At 40.7% G+C, this 11495-nt stretch overlaps 1 pseudogene; it reads right to left on the bottom strand.

Moving 5' to 3' along the window:
• Nucleotides 1-5574: 5574 nt before the first annotated feature.
• Nucleotides 5575-11278, bottom strand: LOC118382234 (GTPase IMAP family member 7-like; annotated as a pseudogene).
• Between the last annotated feature and the right edge of the window lie 217 nt (nucleotides 11279-11495).

Here is an 11495-nt window from a genome sequence, read left to right as displayed (position 1 = left end):
TAGCCTGCAGGCGCCCGACCCGCCACAAGGAGTCACTAGAGCGCGATGAGCCATGTAAAGCCCCCGGCCAAACCCTCCTCACCCGGACAGACGACGCAAGCCTATTGTGTGCCATTCTACGGGGACTCATATAAACATATATGCAAGTTTTATTTATTTTTAAATGAAAACCTCATTAAATATGTGCTATTATGTAAATGACGAGAATCCGTTTTTCAACACATTGCTTCAAGGCAGAATGTTGTTGTTATTTTGTTCTATTGTGAGACACTCAATGGTCAGACTTTTACAGAACAGTTTATCAAAATATAGTAAATATATTTTGCATATATTTTACAGTCATAGCTATGTCATATGTCATAACAGCTGACATAAAGAGCCTGCTAAATGACTTAAATGTAAATGTAAATAATTTGTCATAACCTGTCATAATATGGTCACAACACTGTCATGACATATATTTAGACCTGTTTGTGACAGTTATTTTATGGCTACACCTACATAAGAGTCAGAACCCACAGAACCTACCACTGTAGATATTTTATGATTGGTTATGACACCTACATAAGAGTCATAACCACAGAACCTACCACTGTAGTTATTTTCTTATGGTTGGTTACAACACCTACATAAGAGTCAGAACCCACAGAACCTACCACTGTAGTTATTTTATGGTTGGTTATGACACCTACATAAGAGTCAAACCCCACAGAACCTACCACTGTAGTTATTTTGGTTGGTTATAACACCTACATAAGAGTCAGAACCCACAGAACCTACCACTGTAGTTATTTTATGGTTGGTTATGACACCGACATAAGAGTCAAACCACAGAACCTACCACTGTAGTTATTTTTATGGCTGGTTATGACACCAATAAGAGTCAAAACCCACAGAACCTACCCAGTAGTCTGGTTAAACCTACATAAGAGTCAAAACCTACAGAACCTACCACTGTAGTTATTTTATGGCTGGTTATGACACCTACATAAGAGTCAAACCCACAGAACCTACCACTGTAGATATCAGTAAGCCAATACGAAGAGCAGTGACAGAAAGAAAACATTTGCCTGATTAGCGGGATTGAGACAGTGGCAGTACAGGTAGAGGAGGAAAAGCAGGTAGCCGGCAGCAGCGCGTCGAGATGTAAATTAGTCGAGGTGAAGATGACAGTTAGCAACGATCTACCAGACAGCAGCCAGTCAACAGTTGCTTTATTCCACGTCACAAATAAAACCAACTTGTATGTGATTTGATTTGCCCTAAGTGTCTAAACGCTGGACTGAAAATCCCCATAGAGCACACGGAAGGTAATCGTGATGCATTTAGGAGGAGTGTTTACACTTCCTCCAGGCTGCAGGAGTGCCCAGGGAGATGGGGCATTTAATGTAAATGTGAGGATGGTTCTTTTAGCCCACCAACACGGTCTTGGTTCTGTAGCTCTAAAGAAAATAAGCAAGTCCTATGGATTCCTTCCTTCTCAGCTCATATCAGAGACCTGACAGGAGAGTGACAGGTCATTAAAAGGGAGAGTAGCCCATTATTGTCAGGTGCAGACTACACCACAGGACCTTCTGTGGCTCAGTCGAGCATGGCGCTTGTAACCAGGCTGTATTCCGGGACCACCCATACGTAGAATGTATGCACACATGACTGTATCGCTTTGGATAAAAGCGTCAGCTAAATGGCATATATTATTATTATTTTTATTATTACAGACACCCTGGTTCGATTCAGGCTGTATCACAAACGGACCGTGATTGGGAGTCCCATAGGACTTGCCTAAAATAAAGGATCAATAAAAAAATTGTTTATAACCGTGTCATAACATGTTAGGACACTGGGTGTCAAGTGAAGTGTTACCAATAATTTCGTACGTAAAAAGATAAGATGTGTATGCACCTAGTGCCCAAGGAAGCAGAGGTAACCTGCCAAATGATTAACGCCCCGTAGCACTCACTTCGGTAGCCATGAAGTGCTTTGAAAGGCTGACTCACATCAACAGTATCCTCCAGGAAACCCAAGACCCACTCCAATTCCGCATATCGCCCCAACAGATCCACAGATGTCACAATCTCAATCACACTCCACTGCCCTTTCACACCTGGACAAAAGGAACACCTATGTGAGAATGCTGTTCATTGACTACAGCTCAGTGTTCAACAACATAGTGCCCTCAAAGCTCATTAATAAGCTAAGGACCCTGGGACTAAACACCTCCCTCTGCAACTGGATCCTGGACTTCCTGAAGGGCCGCCCCCAGGCGTTAAGGCAACAACACTGCTACGCTGATCCTCAACACAGGGCCGCGCAGGGTGTGTACTTTTTATTTTTTCGTATTTTTTATTTAATATTTTTTAACCAGGTGGACCAGTTGAGAACAAGTTCTCATTTACAACTGCGACCTGGCCAAGATAAAGCAAAGCAGTGCGACAAAAATGACAACACAGAGTTTCACATGGGATAAACAAACGTACAGTCAATAACACAATAGAAAAAAAGTCTATGTACAGTTTTTGTGCAAAATGTAGTAAAATTAGGGAAGTAAGGAAATAAATAGGCCATATAGCTTCCAGCTTCAGTGATTTTTGCAATTCGTTTCCATCATTGGCAGCAGAAAACTGGAAGGAAAGGCGGGCAAAGGAGGTGTTGGCTTTGGGGATGACCAGTGAAATATACCTGCTGGAGCGCGTGCTACGGGGTGGGTGTTGCTATGGTGACCAGTGAGCTGAGATAAGGCAGCATACTTAGTACCGGTATACTTGATAATTAGTCCCCTCCTGTTCTCCCTGTTCACCCATGACTGCCTGGCCAAACATGACTCCAGCACCATCATTAAGTTTGCTGACGACATAACAGTGGTTGGCCTGATCACCGACAACGATGAGACAGCCTATAGGGAGGAGGTCAGAGAACTGGCAGTGGTGCCAGAACAACAACCTCCCTCAATGTGAGCAAGACAAAGAAACTGATCGTGGAATACAGGAAAAGGTGGACCAAACAGGCCCCCATTAACATCAACGCGGGGCTGAAGAGGGCACGACAAAACATTTACCCCGTCCAGGAGACTGAAAAGATTTGGCATGGGTCCCCAGATCCTCAAAAAGTTCTACAGCTGCACCATTGGAGAGCATCCTGACCGGTTGCATCACCGCCTGGTATGGCAACTGCTCTGCATCTGACGGTAAGTTGCTACAGAGGAGTAGTGCGAGACGGCCCAGTACATCATCACTGGGGTAAAGCTTCCTGCCATCAGGACCTAGATAATAGGCGGTGTCAGAGGAAAGCCCATAAAATTGTCAGAGAATCGGTCATCCAAGTCATAGACTGTCATCTCTGCTACCGCACGGCAAGCGATACCGGACCGCCAAGTCTAGGACCAAAAGGCTCCTTAACAGCTTAATTAAAACCTCTTTGGGATAGGGCTAGCATTTTCACTTTTGGATAAATAGCGTGCCCAATTTCAACTTTCTGCTTCTCATGCCAAGAATATAAGATATGCATATTATTAGTATATGTGGATAGAAAACACTCTGAAGTTTCTAAAACTGTTTGAATCATGTCTGTGAGTATTACCAGAACTTATGTAGCAGGCAAAACCTGAGGACTAACCATTCAGAACAAAAAAAAATTAAGGTCACTGTCTATTCAATGAGTTTTCTTTTCAGGACACTAGATGAAATATGAGCTTGTTTGCAGTTCCTACCACTTCCACTGGATGCCACCAGCCTTTGGTTGAGGTTATTCCTTTGTGCAATGAAGAAGTACGGCCATCTTGGATTAGGGTAATGTTATGTACTGTTTGGAGAGTTGCGCAAGACTAGGAAAGGTAGCGTTAGTTTGTGATCCTCCTGTATTGAAAACAGATAGCCCCGTCTTCAATTTGATTCATTATTAACGTTTAAAATACCTCAAGTTGTATTACAAAAGTAGTTTGAAATGTTTTGGCAAAGTTTACAAGTCACTTTTAAGATATTTTGTAGTGACGTTGCGCAAATGGGATGCTGCTTTTTTCTTGATCAAACCGCACCAAATAAATGGACATTTTGGATATATATCGACGGAATTAATCGAACAAAAGCACCATTTGTGATGTTTATGGGACATATTGGAGTGCCAACTAAAGCTCGTCAAGGTAAGGCATGTTTTATATTTTATTTCTGCGTTTTATTTGAATCTGGCGCTTTGCATTTTCCTTGGCAATTGGCCAGGTGGGACTCCCCTCTATCCCAGAGAGGTTTTAATCTACTCTACTGCTACACTTAAATCACCTCTGAGTGTTTTCCACAATGACACCTCCATAAATACCTTTCCCCCTTTTTCCTCCACTCTACAGAATGGACTCTTGGAAAGCCCCTTGGTAACTTGGTATGGTAACATCAAAAGGTTAGGAACCTAACATTATTTTGGCAATCAACCAGTTGAAAGTGTCCCGTTGGTACTTAAAAAATGTGATGTCAGATCAGTTGTCGTCTGAGTATTATTAATGATGATAGGACAACATAAACTGTATCTTGGAAAGTCTACACGTTCTAGTTATCAGATTCACATGGAATTGTTGTGCAATTTAATGTTTAAATATGAAACTATTTGTGAAAAGATTAAATGTCATTTGGCTTCTAAATGAGAGACTTGTTTTCATAAGTGAACTATGCTCACACAGTGGCCCCCCTCAAGTGAACAGGCATTGGTTGTGAACTATGAAACACGCCCTTCTCTCCCCCATGACAAATGCCCAATGACGAAAGTCAACCTCTTATGTTCCCGATGACATGAGGACTGCTGTCCATAGTTTAAAAGGAGCCAAATTTCAACGTGGAGGTGACAATCGGACACGCTGAAGGGGATGAATTTCAACTTTACCAGCCAGAATATAGCATGAGCTTATGGTATTGCAACTTGGTATGAACTTTGAACTCTTGTTCACTAAAGATGTGATACATCCTGGCCGTCGCGTTATCAGCAGCAGCTGAATGACAGGGTACTACATCGAATCCGTTCTACCACCGAAAGACAGGGTACTACATCGTATCCGTTCTACCACCAGACGAACGACTACAACGTATCTGCTCAGAAATACTCTTCAAAGGACAAGGGAGATCTCTGCTGTGCAACCCTAGCCTTCCATCTTCGACCAATCTATCGAAGCGCTGCTCAGAGTAAATATATTTCTTGAATTTTCCTTTTCCGAATGGGCAGTTATTTAGAATGCATACAATTCTGTATTTACGATAGCATAGCTTCATAAGATCAGATAGAGACCCAATCCTTTTGTTTCTCAGTCTTCACGCACTTTCATTCAAACCCAACCCCCTTTCTTTGTGTAACCAGCCGTCATATCGGTTTCGCCCACTAGGGATGTTTCAACTTTATGACATAATTATCGTCAATGTATGATCCATCCTGTATATGTAATTCTGTGGGACTATTTAGGTATTTTGTAAATAAATGATGAATCCAAATTTTGTATTGCAGATTCAACTTGTTAGCCAGGGTTCGTGAAGATAACCAAGAATTTACAACTTTCAGATGAGACTGAATAAGGTGACGATTAATAATTGACTGCTATTGATATAAAAGATTACCAGGTCTTTAAGAGTTTATTCGGAAGACAACAGCTCTATAAACATTATTTCGTGGTGCCCCGACTTCTTAGTTAATTACATTTGCATGATTAGTTTAATCAGGTAATATTAATTACAGAGAATTGATTTTATAAAATAGCATGTCATGTCATTTAATCCATAGTAAAGACACAACAATACTATATTTCCACACTAAATACATGCACTAAGATAAACATGGTCAACACCTGGGCTGCTTTCAAAAACTATCATGATAGTCCACCCTGCCACACGGCTAGCATATATATAACATTGCAAATGGTTTTGAAAGAACTGTTCTATCATTCAGTAAGTTCCGTTGCCATACGTAGCAAAACGTTAAGACCAACTGAACGTACCCCGGTGTTTTAAAAGCCTAGCATATGCATAGTGCATTCATACCCTTGGCTGACGCCTACAGCTAGACCTGCTGCCACCAATACTGGTGAAGCAGACAACATCCCCTAGTCCTGCTGCGGCTAGAACTACGTACGCTGCCAGTTTACAGTAAAACGTGTATCGCTGATCTTTCTCTGAGCCTCTTCATAGTCAGCACTGGTGTAGTGTTCTCCTCCGTTGTCCTCCTCCACCATCTCCTCGATCTTCTCCAGCAGCTCTCTAACCTGAGTGTTATCTTTTCTCTTGTCATTGATTAGGGAGTGATATCTGCCCCCACAGATATTGATGAGTCTCCGTAACTCTTTGCTCTGAGCAAGAAACCCTTTGACTGATTTCCCCTTCAGTTGATCTCCATGTGTGAACAGCAAGATGGTGTACATTGAGGCATCTTCTCCAAAGTTCTCTTGGATCCACTTCACAGTGTTCCTCTCCTCCTCTGTGAACCTCCCCAGTCTGATCACCAGCAGGAACACATGGGGTCCTGGGACTGACATGTAGATGGCCTTTTCTATTTCTCTTTTTATCTCTTCTTTAGACATTGTTGTGTCATAGAGTCCCGGGGTGTCGATGACATCAATCTTCCTCCCATCCACCACTCCACTCTGTTTCTCACTCTGTGCAGTCACAGACACTGGAGACGCCTCCACTTTAAACACCTCCTCCCCAGGATGGTGTTTCCTGTTATACTCTTCCCTGATCCAGTCTTCCCCACCAGAACTATCCTCAGGTCAGAGAGCTGCCCTGAAACTGGAAACAGACAAGAAGTGTTTGAGATGATAATTTTCAGTAGCCATTTATCAAGACACTATGTGTTCCTGCACAGTATGTGTGTGTGTGTACCTTGGCATTGACCAGTGAGTGTCAACAGGAACAGAATCTTCAGAATCCTTCCTGTCCCTTGTTCCATCTCTACTACTGCAGCCAACCAAAAACATGGAAACAGACAATGACCTCATTACAAAATACAAAGTCCACATTTCTTCAGTGACTCATCCAAAGCGTTTGGCCAAGTTCCAACGTTATCACGCCCTGACCTTAGATTTCTCTGTTTTCTATATATTTTGGTTAGGTCAGGGTGTGACTAGGTGGGTATGCTAGTTTTTGTATTGTCTAGGGTTTTTGTATGTCTTGGCTTTTGTAGGTCTAGGGTTTTTGTATGTTTATGTTGGCCTGATATGGTTACCAATCAGAGACCACTGTTTATCGTTGTCTCTGATTGAGGATCAAATTTAGGTAGCCATTTCCTTTGGTGTTTGTAGGATCTTGTTCTATGTTTAGTTGACTGTCTGCACTATTCATATAGCTTCACGTTTTAGTTCGATTGTTTGTAGTTTTGTTAGTTGAGTTTCAGTTATTAAATATCATGTGGAATTCTACTCCCGCTGCGCCTTGGTCTCATCTTCGTGACGAACGTTCACAGATGAGGAGAAATTATTAATTTTTCAGCTATTTGACTTCTAAACAATAAAAACTATAAGACTATAAACTATAAAAAGAGTAATGATATGCGGTACAACTGTTGTAAAACACAGTACATTCCCTAAAATAAGTAGTGATATGCTGTATAACTGTGGATAAACACAGTCCTTAACAACGTAGCCTACATCAGGTGAACATAATGTGCCATATGGGGTATCAAATGACATTCTAAACATGGTTATTATTCTACCGCTGCCTGTCTGCTGCTGTTAAGACCAGATAGACCAGTTAGAGGTCGTGTTCCATTACCATCAAACATCACATCTACTGTGTTGACAGACAGGAACAGTTCAGACAATAATTAAGTGGAATCAGTATAACTGAAACCAGTGCTAAATGTGTAAATCAGGAGGTGTCTGAACACATAGCATAGTGTTCCTCTGTTCCTCTGCTCAGATGTTGCTGACACCAGATCTTACAACACCTGGATAGGTATTTTATATATCAGCTAACCACATCATGTGTCTATCAGTCATCCATTGGTTGATACATGCAACCTCTAAGCAGTTTGACCTTAGTCAGTACTGACAAAAACCTGCAGGTGTGTCCCTCACAGCAACAACCTGCTATAAGACTGTTGACCCAAGGTACAGTATACTGCACTATCTCTGCACTAAACAAGGTACAGTATACTGCACTATCTCTACACTAAACAAGGTACAGTATACTGCACTATCTCTGCACTAAACAAGGTACAGTATACTGAACTATCTCTACACTAAACTAGGTACAGTATACTGCACTATCTCTGCACTAAACAAGGTACAGTATACTGCACTCTGCACTAATCAAGATACAGTATACTGCACTATCTCTGCACTAAACAAGGTACAGTATACTGCACTATCTCTGCACTAAACAAGATACAGTATACTGCACTATCTCTGCACTAAACAAGATACAGTATACTGCACTATCTCTGCACTAAACAAGGTACAGTATACTGCACTATCTCTACACTAAACAAGGTACAGTATACTGCACTATCTCTGCACTAAAACAAGGTACAGTATACTGCACTATCTCTGCACTAAACAAGGTACAGTATACTGCACTATCTGCACAAACAAGGTATTCTTCTGCACTAAACAAGATACAGTATACTGCACTATATCTCTGCCCTAAACAAGATAAAGTATACTGCACTATCTTTGCACTAAACAAGGCAATAGCATACTGCACTATCTGCAATAACAAATGTAGAGTATACTGCACTATCTCTGCACTTAACAAGATACAGTATACTGCACTATATCTAGACTAAAAATATACAGTATACTGCACTAAACAAGATACAGTATACTGCACTATCTCTACACTAAACAAGGTACAGTATACTGCACTATCTCTGCATCTACTCAATGTACAGTATACTGCACTAAACAAGATACAGTATACTGCACTATCTCTGCACTTAACAAGATACAGTATACTGCACTATCTGCACTAAACAAGGTAGAGTATACTGCACTATCTCCAGAATTAATCAAGGTACAATATACTGCACTAAACACATACAGTATACTGCACTATCTCTGCACTAAACAAGATACAGTATACTGCACTATTCTGCACTAATCAAGGTACAGTATACTGCACTATTTCCTCAAGGTACAGTATACTGCACTATCTCTGCACTAAACAGTGATACAGTATACTGCACTATCTCTGCATTCTAACGGGTACAGTATACTGCACTATCTCTGCATAAACAAGGTGACAGCATACTGCACTATCTCTGCACTAAACAAGATGCAGACAGATATACTGCACTATCTCTGCACTAAACAAGATACAGTATACTGCACTATCTCTGCACTAATCAAGGCACAGTATACCGCACTATCTCTGGCACTAAACAAGGTACAGTATACTGCACTATCTCTGCACTAATCAAGATACAGTATACTGCACTATCTCTGCACTAAACAAGATACAGTATACTGCACTTATCTCTGCACTAAAACAAGACAGTATACTGCACTATCTCTGCACTAAACAAGATACAGTATACTGCACTATCTCTGCACTATCAAGGTACAGTATACTGCACTAATCAAGGTACAGTATACTGCACTATCTCTGCACTAAAACAAGATACAGTATACTGCACTATCTCTGCACTAATCAAGGTACAGTATACTGCACTGTTCTGCACTAAAACAAGATACAGTATACTGCACTATCTCTGCATCCAAACAAGGTACAGTATACTGCACTATCTCTGCACTAAACAAGAGTTGAGATGCCAGTATACTGCACTATCTCATCTAAACAAGGTACAGTATACTGCACTATCTCTGCATTCAAACAAGGTACAGTATACTGCACTATCTCTGCACTAAACAAGGCACAGTATACTACACTATCTCTGCACTAAACAAGGCACAGTATACTGCACTATCTCTGCACTAAACAAGGTACAGTATACTACACTATCTCTGCACTAAACAAGGTACAGTATACTGTACTATTCCCGCACTAAACAAGGTACAGTATACTGCACTATCTCTGCACTAATCAAGGTACAGTATACTGCACTATCTCTGCACTAAACAAGGTACAGTATACTGCACTATCTCTGCACTAAACAAGGTACAGTATACTGCACTATCTCTGCACTAATCAAGGTACAGTATACTGCACTATCTCTGCACTAATCAAGGTACAGTATACTGCACTATCTCTGCACTAAACAAGATACAGTATACTGCACTAAACAAGATACAGTATACTGCACTATCTCTGCACTAATCAAGGTACAGTATACTGCACTATCTCTGCACTAAACAAGGTACAGTATACTACACTATCTCTGCACTAATCAAGGTACAGTATACTGCACTATCTCTGCACTAAACAAGATACAGTATACTGCACTAAACAAGATACAGTATACCGCACTATCTCTGCACTAATCAAGGTACAGTATACTGCACTATCTCTGCACTAAACAAGATACAGTATACTGCACTAAACAAGATACAGTATACTGCACTATCTCTGCACTAATCAAGGTACAGTATACTGCACTATTCTGCACTAAACAAGGTACAGTATACTGCACTATCTCTGCACTAAACAAGATACAGTATACTGCACTAAACAAGATACAGTATACTGCACTATCTCTGCACTAATCAAGGTACAGTATACTGCACTATCTCTGCACTAAACAAGATACAGTATACTGCACTATCTCTGCACTAATCAAGATACAGTATACTGCACTAAACAAGATACAGTATACTGCACTATCTCTGCACTAATCAAGGTACAGTATACTGCACTATCTCTGCACTAAACAAGATACAGTATACTGCACTATCTCTGCACTAAACAAGATACAGTATACTGCACTATCTCTGCACTAAACAAGATACAGTATACTGCACTATCTCTGCACTAATCAAGGTACAGTATACCGCACTATCTCTGCACTAAACAAGGTACAGTATACTGCACTATCTCTGCACTAAACAAGGTAAATGTTTCAGGTGAAAGTCTAACCATTCTTCTCCTTTCACTGTTCTACAATATTAAAACGTGTATAAGTACAAACATACTGTATAGCAGAATGTGATTGTTAACAGCTACATGATTATATTGTTTTGACATTTTGATGTTAAGTGATGTGATCATATGATTATTTATGCATAAATGTGAACAGACCTGGTATCAATAAAATGTCAACTTAATATTGTGCTACAGTTATTTAACTACTGCAGAGTAGATTGTTGTACAACAATTAATTAGTAAGGTAGTTAAGTTGAATACTCACTTTTAGTGTGGTTGCACAGATCTCGTATATTGTTGTCCCCTGTTGTCACTCGAGAGACCTGAAGCAGTGGGCCTGCTGGTTTTGCACAGCCAGGTGCCGCAGGTGGGTGGAGATTTACTTCGACCAATGGAATGGTCTTAAACTCATGCAAAACTAAAGCGCCTAATGTGCTGCACCTTACATTCTGTTAAGTTTCATTTTCCCAGCAACTAATCACTTCTAGCCAATGAGAG

This window comes from Oncorhynchus keta, unplaced genomic scaffold (genome assembly GCF_023373465.1).
Source record: "Oncorhynchus keta strain PuntledgeMale-10-30-2019 unplaced genomic scaffold, Oket_V2 Un_contig_25540_pilon_pilon, whole genome shotgun sequence".
NCBI classification, from domain to species: domain Eukaryota; kingdom Metazoa; phylum Chordata; class Actinopteri; order Salmoniformes; family Salmonidae; genus Oncorhynchus; species Oncorhynchus keta.
The sequence above is the reverse complement of the archived record's forward strand: the minus strand, read 5'-3'. Positions and strand labels throughout refer to the sequence as shown.